This window comes from Lutra lutra, chromosome 2 (genome assembly GCF_902655055.1).
Source record: "Lutra lutra chromosome 2, mLutLut1.2, whole genome shotgun sequence".
NCBI lineage: Eukaryota > Metazoa > Chordata > Mammalia > Carnivora > Mustelidae > Lutra > Lutra lutra.
Window position 1 is genome coordinate 54443821 of NC_062279.1, and position 8921 is coordinate 54452741.

An 8921-nucleotide genomic window follows, 5' to 3' on the forward strand; every position below is an offset into this window, starting at 1 on the left:
AACAAATATATTAAAAGATTTTAAAATTGTTATAAACAACCCCAAAATAAAAGAATGTAGACTAAACATGATAAAAATGGAATACGGGGGCGCCTGGGTGGCTCAGTGGGTTAAGCCGCTGCCTTCGGCTCAGGTCATGATCCCAGGTCCTGGGTTCGAGCCCCACATCGGGCTTTCTGCTCAGCAGGGAGCCTGCTTCCTCCTCTCTCTCTGCCTGCCTCTCTGCTTACTTGTGATTTCTCTCTGTCAAATAAATAAATAAAATCTTTAAAAAAAATGGAATACGAAGGTAACTAATAACTGAGTTAATAAATATTTATTTCATATGCATGTTAGTGGACAGCCCAAGTACCAAGTGATTTATACAAAAACTCCTACTTCAATAAAATGTATTGACTAGCAGTGTATGTATGTGCCAGGGTCTAAACAAAGTAGGAGGCAACCTGTACTAGCTTCTCAGGACCATTTACAGAAAATGTACGTAGTGTTGGCTTGCAGCTGGCTGTTGGCAGATTCCTTTGGTTTCTGTTGTTGAGTTGGGTCAGGCAGCCTGGTTTGGGTCATATAATAAGAGAAATTTAAAAGACCTCTTATTTGCATAATTGTGTGGCTTCCCTGAGACCAGGGTGTCTCACAGATTTCTTGGTCATCAAAATCTGAATCTAGTACATCCTGCATGACAGAAAGGACCCTGTGGGGTGCCTGCACTTTTTCTTTCATGACTATGTAATGCTTTACCTTCGCTAAAGCTGTACTTGAGCATACCCGATGGGATTTCATAAGTCCTTCAATTTACCTGGCATTGTGTAATTGCAAGGAATAATACCATGATACACATTTTACAAATCTAAAATACAGATAAATCTCCCCGTTACGGTCAAGAATTAACAAGAGTGCCCATTATCACCTTTGCAATTGAATATTGTTCTGATAGTTACAGTATGGGCAATAAATAGAAATGCAAGATGCAAATATTACAATTCCTTCTGAAACCCGGATTGTATATACCAAGTAAATTGAACAGAAACAACTAAGAAAACTCAAATTTGAGAGAGCTTTATAGAGGGGCCTGTGTTTAGGGTCTCTCCGACCATGCTTACGCTCTTCACTGGAGGACTCAACGGGACTTAGGAAAGCAGTTATACTCATGTTGCAGTTTATTACAAAGAAAGAGCTTAAAATCAGAAAGGGGAATGTGCACAGGTCCGAGTTCAGGGGAAACCAGGAACAAATTTCCAAGTGTCATCTCTGAGTGGAGTCACAAGGACATGCTTAATTGTTTCAGCAAGGATGTATGACAGCCTGTGCAAAGTGCTGCTAATCAGACTTACCCAAGCCTTGGTGTCCAGGATTTTAATTGGGAGGTCAGACACACTGGCAGGCAACAACTATGTGGTTTCATTAGCATTGTTTTTGAATTAACTAATTTCTCTTAGAAAACCATTGGATTTTTATAGTAGGTTTGGAATTGTAGAAAACTGGCATAATTGTGTAACGAGTTCTTCAAATATAGGAAGGAATTATTTTTTATTCATTTAATAATTTCAAGACATACTAACAATGCCATCCATCATTCTAGGTTGAGACTATCCTATAAACAATGCAGACCAGTCTCTTGGAATGTATATTATGCCTCTCCATTGGTGAATAAAGGATCAATGTTAATGTGAATTGAATACATTTATGGTTTTTATATATCACTACATTAATTTTTCTGCAAGAAAACTTCAACTCTATATCAATCTCAACAAATCAAAGAAGTAATTACTGAGCATCTAGGTACATACAAAGCAATCTCCCAGGTGCCGTGAATATATGTGCAGTTAATAACTGAGTTAGATAAAAACAGTTAATACATGAAAAAATAAAATACATTATTTCACCTATCACAAGATAAAATATTAAGATAAATACATTATTTATTAAAATCCATTTTTTTATTATGTACTGGAACTCAATTACCAATATTGCTGATACTTTAAGCAATGATATGTGTTAGGTTTGATGATCTTTCCTTTATATATATGGAATCTAAGACTGGGAGAATTGAAGTATTCTGAGAGACATAAAAATAATACATATCAGAACTTGGAATAACTATTCTACAAAACTCAGGTCCCCTATATCAGTGCTTTTCAAAATATTGTGATGAGGGAACACAAACCCATTCAGGGTCAATACTTTTGTGAACAACAACAAAACTAAACTACTAGAAATATAAAAATTTCTAAATTATGTAAAAATATAAGCCAGATTTATTAGATTCTACTTAAAACATGTAAGTGTTATATGAAAGGAGAGAAGGTCAACACTCCCCTGTAGCCTGACAACACCTGCATGGTGAAGGCATTGCCACTGATTTAGTGGCATCTAACAGTATTTGGAAGGTCTGGTTGGCTCAGTCGGTGAAGCATGAAACTCTTGATCTTGGGGTTGTGGGTTCATGCCCCACATTAGGTGTAGATATTACTTTTAAAAATTAAATTTCAAAATTTCTGTCAAATTATTAAATGCATTTCTAAAATTTATCTCAATTGCTGTACTTTTCTCATCAAAAAATGAAAACAAATGGTTTGTAGTACAACCCTGGTCTTCAAGCCATACTTAGAAGAACTGCTTTCCACTCTGCCACATTATGGACAAATCCAGAGTGCTCTGGTAGAAATTCTGAGAGATATTTTGTACACAGGAAAAACTTCTTACGTATTATGAAATAAGATTTGAAGGCACAAATTGTTCATGGTTGGGTAACAGGTAAATAAACATGTCCAATTAAAATAAAAGTTGTGTGTGTTTGTTTTTTTGAGACATCTATGGGAGAAAGTTTGAACAGATTGATTGTGAAAATACTTCTCTTTAGGATTCTGAGTTTGACCTTATAGTAAATAAGGAACAATTATATGCATTTAGCTTTGAAGATATTCCCTTTCAAGGTGAACACATGATGCCATAGTGCTTTACATTTGGTACATATATATGTCAAAGTGAAGAACATTGCATAGGCCTCTAAGAATTTATTTATATGTATTGTATTTATTGGAACATACCTAAAAAAATGTAGAACTTTATTTTAGAAAGCAAACATGCTAGTGGTGTACTTAGAACTTGGCTAATCATGTTAATTGGTTCATTTATAACCAATTCCAAAGATAGCATATTATTTAAAGAGAAAAATGAGCATTGAGATAATTAAGCATGAAATTTGGAAATATGGTGATTTAATTATTGATGATGTCATTATTATATATAGAGGTAACTTTTTATATATATGTCCATGTTGTGTTGATAAATAAACTTGTTCCATGATTCACAATTTAAAGTTGATCAACCAGTGTCTAGTTAAAGAAATAAGTGTATATACTACCATTTTCCTGCATTTCTTAAAATATTAGAGATGAGAATGTATGTTGTTCATCGCTAGTCTTTACTGCAAGTTTTTAAACATATTGTTTTTATAGAACCTATATAAGAATTTTGGTGAAATGAACCCTCTACCCATGAAAAAATATGCAGTATTACAGATCACAAAGGTATGGATACCCTTTAAGCTCAATCTTTGACTACAGAGATCCAAAGTTTAAGAACTTTGATTGATGTCTGGTCTGTCTGAATATATCTTCCCCCTTAGAATGTCTGTTTCTTACCAAAAGCCTTTAGTTAATATTACTCCCAAAATTCTCCAGTGCTTCCTTCCATTTAAGTTCAGTATATATGTGGGATTTTTTTCCTGTTTCCTGATTAGCTACGTTCCCATTGACAGGAGTCAGTAAAAAAGACATCTCTATTTAATTTCTTTATTATCACTTTTTATAGTAAATCAAATTAAATGAAGAGTTAGTGTTAGGAAGGAATAAATGCTTCATTTATTCACAAAAGGAATAGATGCTCAAAAGTCATATTTTCACAAGTGAAATCTCATTGCATTTATTAATTCATCAAATAAAATGTTCTTTCCTTTTTGCTAATCATTTAATAAGATTGAATGAAAAACATACCAGTTTACTCACTTATTTAAAATATATTTACTGAGTGCCTTCTATCTACCAGTGACTAATCTGGCCATAAAATAGACAAAACATCATATTCTCATTAAGCTTAGGTTAATGGTGCCTTGTGAAAAAATAGACATAAGGAGTAAGTATTTTTATGTAGGATATTAGAAAGTGGTAAATTATTTATGAAAAGTTGGACCAGGAAAGTGAGCTAAGACTTCCGAGGGGATGGAACCATTATAATTTCAAGAAGGATTATCTGAGCAGAACTCATTGAAGTAGTGGTAGGAAGAGAACCTGGCAAACATGAATATCCAATGGTGAGAGTTAGAAACAGGAACATTCAGTGTAACTAGCGTGGAGGAATGAAGGAGAGAGTAGTAGGAGGTAAACTCAGAAAGGAAAAGAAGGTGAGGAGGGTGGGAACTACCTTAAAGACCTTCACTTTTACTTTGAGTGAAAAGAGGAGAAACAATGATTTTCAGTGTAAGAGCAGATTATTTACCTTTCAAAAGGTGCATTCTGTAATGTATAAGGTAAGAAGTGTGGCCAAATCTTGAGGCTATTACACTAATGAAAGTGAAATATTATAATGATTGAGTGCAAGGTGACAGCAGCAAAATTATGAAAAATAGACAGATTTTGCATATGTCATGAAGACAGAACCAACATATTTCCTGAATTCCTTGGTGTGGAATATGAAGTATGACTTCAAATTTTACCTACGCATCTTGAAGGATGAAATTCCTATCAAAATGGACTGGATAAAGTTGTAGATAGAGCAGATTTTTTTTTTTTAAAGGTCAGGAGTTGAATTTTGGAGCTCAGGAGTAAAGTCTGTATAGAGATATAGATTTAAATATCACCAGGATGTACAAGAAATGTAAAGCCATAAAACTGAATGGATATCACAAACAGTGGGAACATAGGTCGAAGGCTAAGTCTGTAAGCACGTAGAGTTATTTTTTTCCTCCCACATTGGAGTCATGACAATGACTCCTCCTTTTTATTTTTTTATTTACTCCTACTTATTAGTGAAATATTTTATTTTTTATCTATGTGATTCTAAAAACGATATTAACTCTGAAAAGTGAACATGTATACCCCAGTATGACTGATATGCATTCAGATAGCCATCGTCAGAAGCAAAAAATAAACAAACAAAAAGCAGAATCAATGCAGAAAAACAAACTGCAAATGCAGAAACAAACTGATAGTTGCAAGAGGGAATGTGGTGGGCACCCTAGACAAAATGGGTGAAGGAAAGTGGGAGATATGCTTCCAGTTATGGAATAAATAAGTCATGAGAATAAAAGGCACAGCATGACAAATATAGTCAAAGATATTGTAATAACTATATATTGGGATAGAGAGTAGCTATATTTATGGTGAACACAGCATAATGTATAAACTTGTCGAATCACTATGTTGCATACCTGAATCTAATGTATCATTGTTTGTCAACTATACTAAAAAAAAAAAAAAAGACTATACACTATGAAGTGACATGATGCATTTTAAAATACAGTTTCAAAATTTTCTTTAAAAATTGAAATTATTTGGTTCTATTTCATGCCATGACTACAGCAGTGGTTTGATCTAAAAATAAAATGCTAATCCCTAAGGGTTTAATTTTCTTGAAGAGCTAAGATTTTTTAAAGTAAATGAGATTTTATACTTCAGTCACACAGCTGTGATACTATATATCTTTCTCCAACACAGTGTTATATTAAAAGCCTGGGTTTTAACTAAACGTCATACTTAACATATAGGAAAAATAACATACTGGTAAAAGAAGACTAGTCATTATGAGAGTCTAATAAAAAATAACTCAGTGAAGAAAATTATAATAAAATTCATCTTGCACCATCCCATAAAGATGTATTTGAATTATTTTGCTGGGTTCAGTCTACCTGTACAAATGGTCTTTGCTGAGTGTAGATAGTTGCAATAATCACTTGAAATCATCCTACTGATTCCTTTTGGCTTAAATACTGGTTTTTAAATTTTGTACTCACAAAGAGAATGCCTATCACAATTTTGCTTCTCATGTGCTTTCCTACAGTTAGAGGGTTAACATTCAATGTGAATTACATTCAAATCCACTTGACATTTAAATTTACCATTGAAAGTGAATAAAGTGTTGTATTTTGTCCTTGAAGGTTTTGGAAATGTTTGTTACTTTGTTTCCTAGAGACCAATCAGAGATTGCTCTGAAAAGACTGAATTTCTGGAGAAGTCATTCTATAATAGAAATTTACCAGGAAGTTACCATGGATGGTCCATTTCCAGGTACTTTGCTCATTCTAAAATCTAAATTCCATCCAAACTATGGGGAAATTACAGGCTGAAGTCACCAAGCCTTTAATTATGGAAAACTAAATGTGCATCATTATCTAATTATTCTCAACATCAAGTTATTCTAGGATCTACTGATCTGAACTAATTCCACATGAGTAACAAAGAAGTTCCCATAATGGAATCACCTGTGATCTCAAATGAGCTGGAAAATTTTGATAATAATAGGTGGATCAAAAGTCATAGAGAGGGTAGAATAAGGACCCCAAGAAGAGACAGCATATGTGATAAATTATAAGGCATGTGTGTTCTGAGTACAACAAGAAATTTAATTTTCTACTATTAGCAATGGAGACTGAAGAAAAATTGTGTAACATAGTGGGGGAGGGGGCAGAATAAAAGATGAAGAAGAGGCAATTATCAATCATAGGTGATAAAATAAAGCAACAAAAAACATAAATAGCTTTTAAACATTTATTAAAACTATTTGAGAGGCGCCTGAGTGGCCCAGTCAGTTAAGCATCTGCCTTCAGCTCAGGTCCTAATCCCAGGGTCCTGGGATCAAGTTCTGCATTGGGCTCCTTGCTCAGCGAGAAGCTCTGCCTGCCACTCCTGCCTGCCACTCCCCCTGCTTATGCATGCTCTCTCTCTCTCTCTCTCCTTTTCTGACTAATAAATTTTTTAAAAGTCTTTAAAAAATTTTTTGATCTAAAAATTTACTGAGGAGTGGGTGCAAACAAAAAGGAGAAAATATAAAGAAAAATGCAGAAAAAAACAAAAAACACGAACAAATAATAGATAACAAAGATACAAATTATTCAAAATAAAATGATTCTTTGAAAAGAATCTAAGAAAGAATTATAGAAAATTTTACTAAAAATAAAAGATAGCATACACAAAAATTGACACATAGATCAATAGAACAGAACAGAAAACCCAGAAATAAACCCACAATTATAAGGTCAGTTAATCTTTGACAAAGCAGGAAAGAATATGTAATGGGAAAAAGTCTCTTCAACAAATGGTGTTGGGAAAACTGGACAGCCACATGCAAAAGAATGAAACTGGACCACTTTCTTACACCATAATAAATTCAAAATAGATTAAAAACCTAAATGTGAGACCTGGAATCATAAAAATCCTAGAAGAGAGCACAGGCAGTAATTTCTCTGACATCAGTTGTAGCAACTTCTTCCTAGATAAGTCTCTTGAGGCAAGGGAAATAAAAGCAAAAATAACCTATATATTGGGCCTACATCAAAATAAAAAGCTTCTATACACCAAAGTAAACAATCAACAAAACTGAAAGGCAGGGGCGCCTGGATGGCTCCGTCAGTTAAGTGTCTGCCTTCATTTCAGGTCACGATCTTAAGTCCTGAATCAAGACCCATCTCAGGCTCCCTTCTCAGCATGAAGCCTGCTTTTCCTTCTCCCTCTGCTGCTCCCCCTGCTTGTACTCTCTCACTTTCTTGCTCTCTGTCAAATGAATAAAATCTTTAAAAAAATAAAAATGAAAACTAAAACTAAAAGACAACCTATAGAATGGGAGAAGATATTTTCAAATGTTATATCTGATAAAGGGTTAGTATCCAAAATACATAAAGAATTTATACAAATCAATACCCAAAAAACCCCAAATAATCCAATTTTTAAAAGGCCAGAAGAAATGAACAGACATTTCTGGAAGACATCCAAATAGCCAATAAAAACATAAAAAGATGTCCAACATCACTCATCATTAGGGAAATTCAAATCAAAACTACAATGAGATATCACTTCACACCTGTCAGAATGGTTAAAATAAAAAACACAAGCTCAGTCAGTTAAGCATCTTACTCTTGATTTTGTCTTAGGTCATGATCTTGGGGTCCTGGGATCAAACCCCACATCAGGCCCCATGCTCCAAGGGGAGGCTGCTTAAGAATTCTCTATCTTGAGGCACCTGGGTGGTTCAGTGGGTTAAAGCCTCTGTCTTCAGCTCAAGTCATGATCCTGGGGTCCTGGGATCAAGCCCCACCTCTGGCTCTCTGCTCAGCGGGGAGCCTGCCTCCCCCTCTCTCTCTGCCTGCTTCTCTGCCTACTTGTGATCTCTCTCTGTGTCAAATAAATAAATAAAATCTTAAAAAAAAAAAAAAAAGAATTCTCTATCTTCAGCTGAAGTCATGATCCTGGAATCCCAAGATCAAGCCCCGCATTGGGCTCCCTGCTTTGCATTGGGCTTCTCCCTCTGCTCCTCACCCCACTTGTGCTGTCTCTTTCACTGTTTATCTCTCAAATAAATAAATAAAATGTTAAAAAAAATTTGAGCCTATAATCAATCTTCCACTCCTATAATACTTCAAACTGCAGATTTTTTTTACATGAGTTTGCTAAATTTTTAAGAAAAATGTAAATCTTAACTTATATGAAGTTCCTGAGAAAATGAAAATGAAAGCATGTTACCAACTCATCTAATAAGATCAGCATATATTTCATATGCGAAAAGGACAAGTACAATAGAACCAATGAATTCTAAGTCAATTTCAAATATGAACAAATGGGGGGGAAATTAAGTACTAGCAAATGCTTCCAGCTATCCATAGTAATGATATACCATGGCCAAGTTGGCATCTATCCAAGGAACACAAGCAT

General features: G+C 34.4%; 1 pseudogene; it reads left to right on the forward strand.

Annotated features, from left to right (window-relative positions):
* Positions 1 to 2282: 2282 nt before the first annotated feature.
* LOC125094624 (uncharacterized) lies at positions 2283 to 2382 on the forward strand (annotated as a pseudogene).
* Positions 2383 to 8921: the final 6539 nt, after the last annotated feature.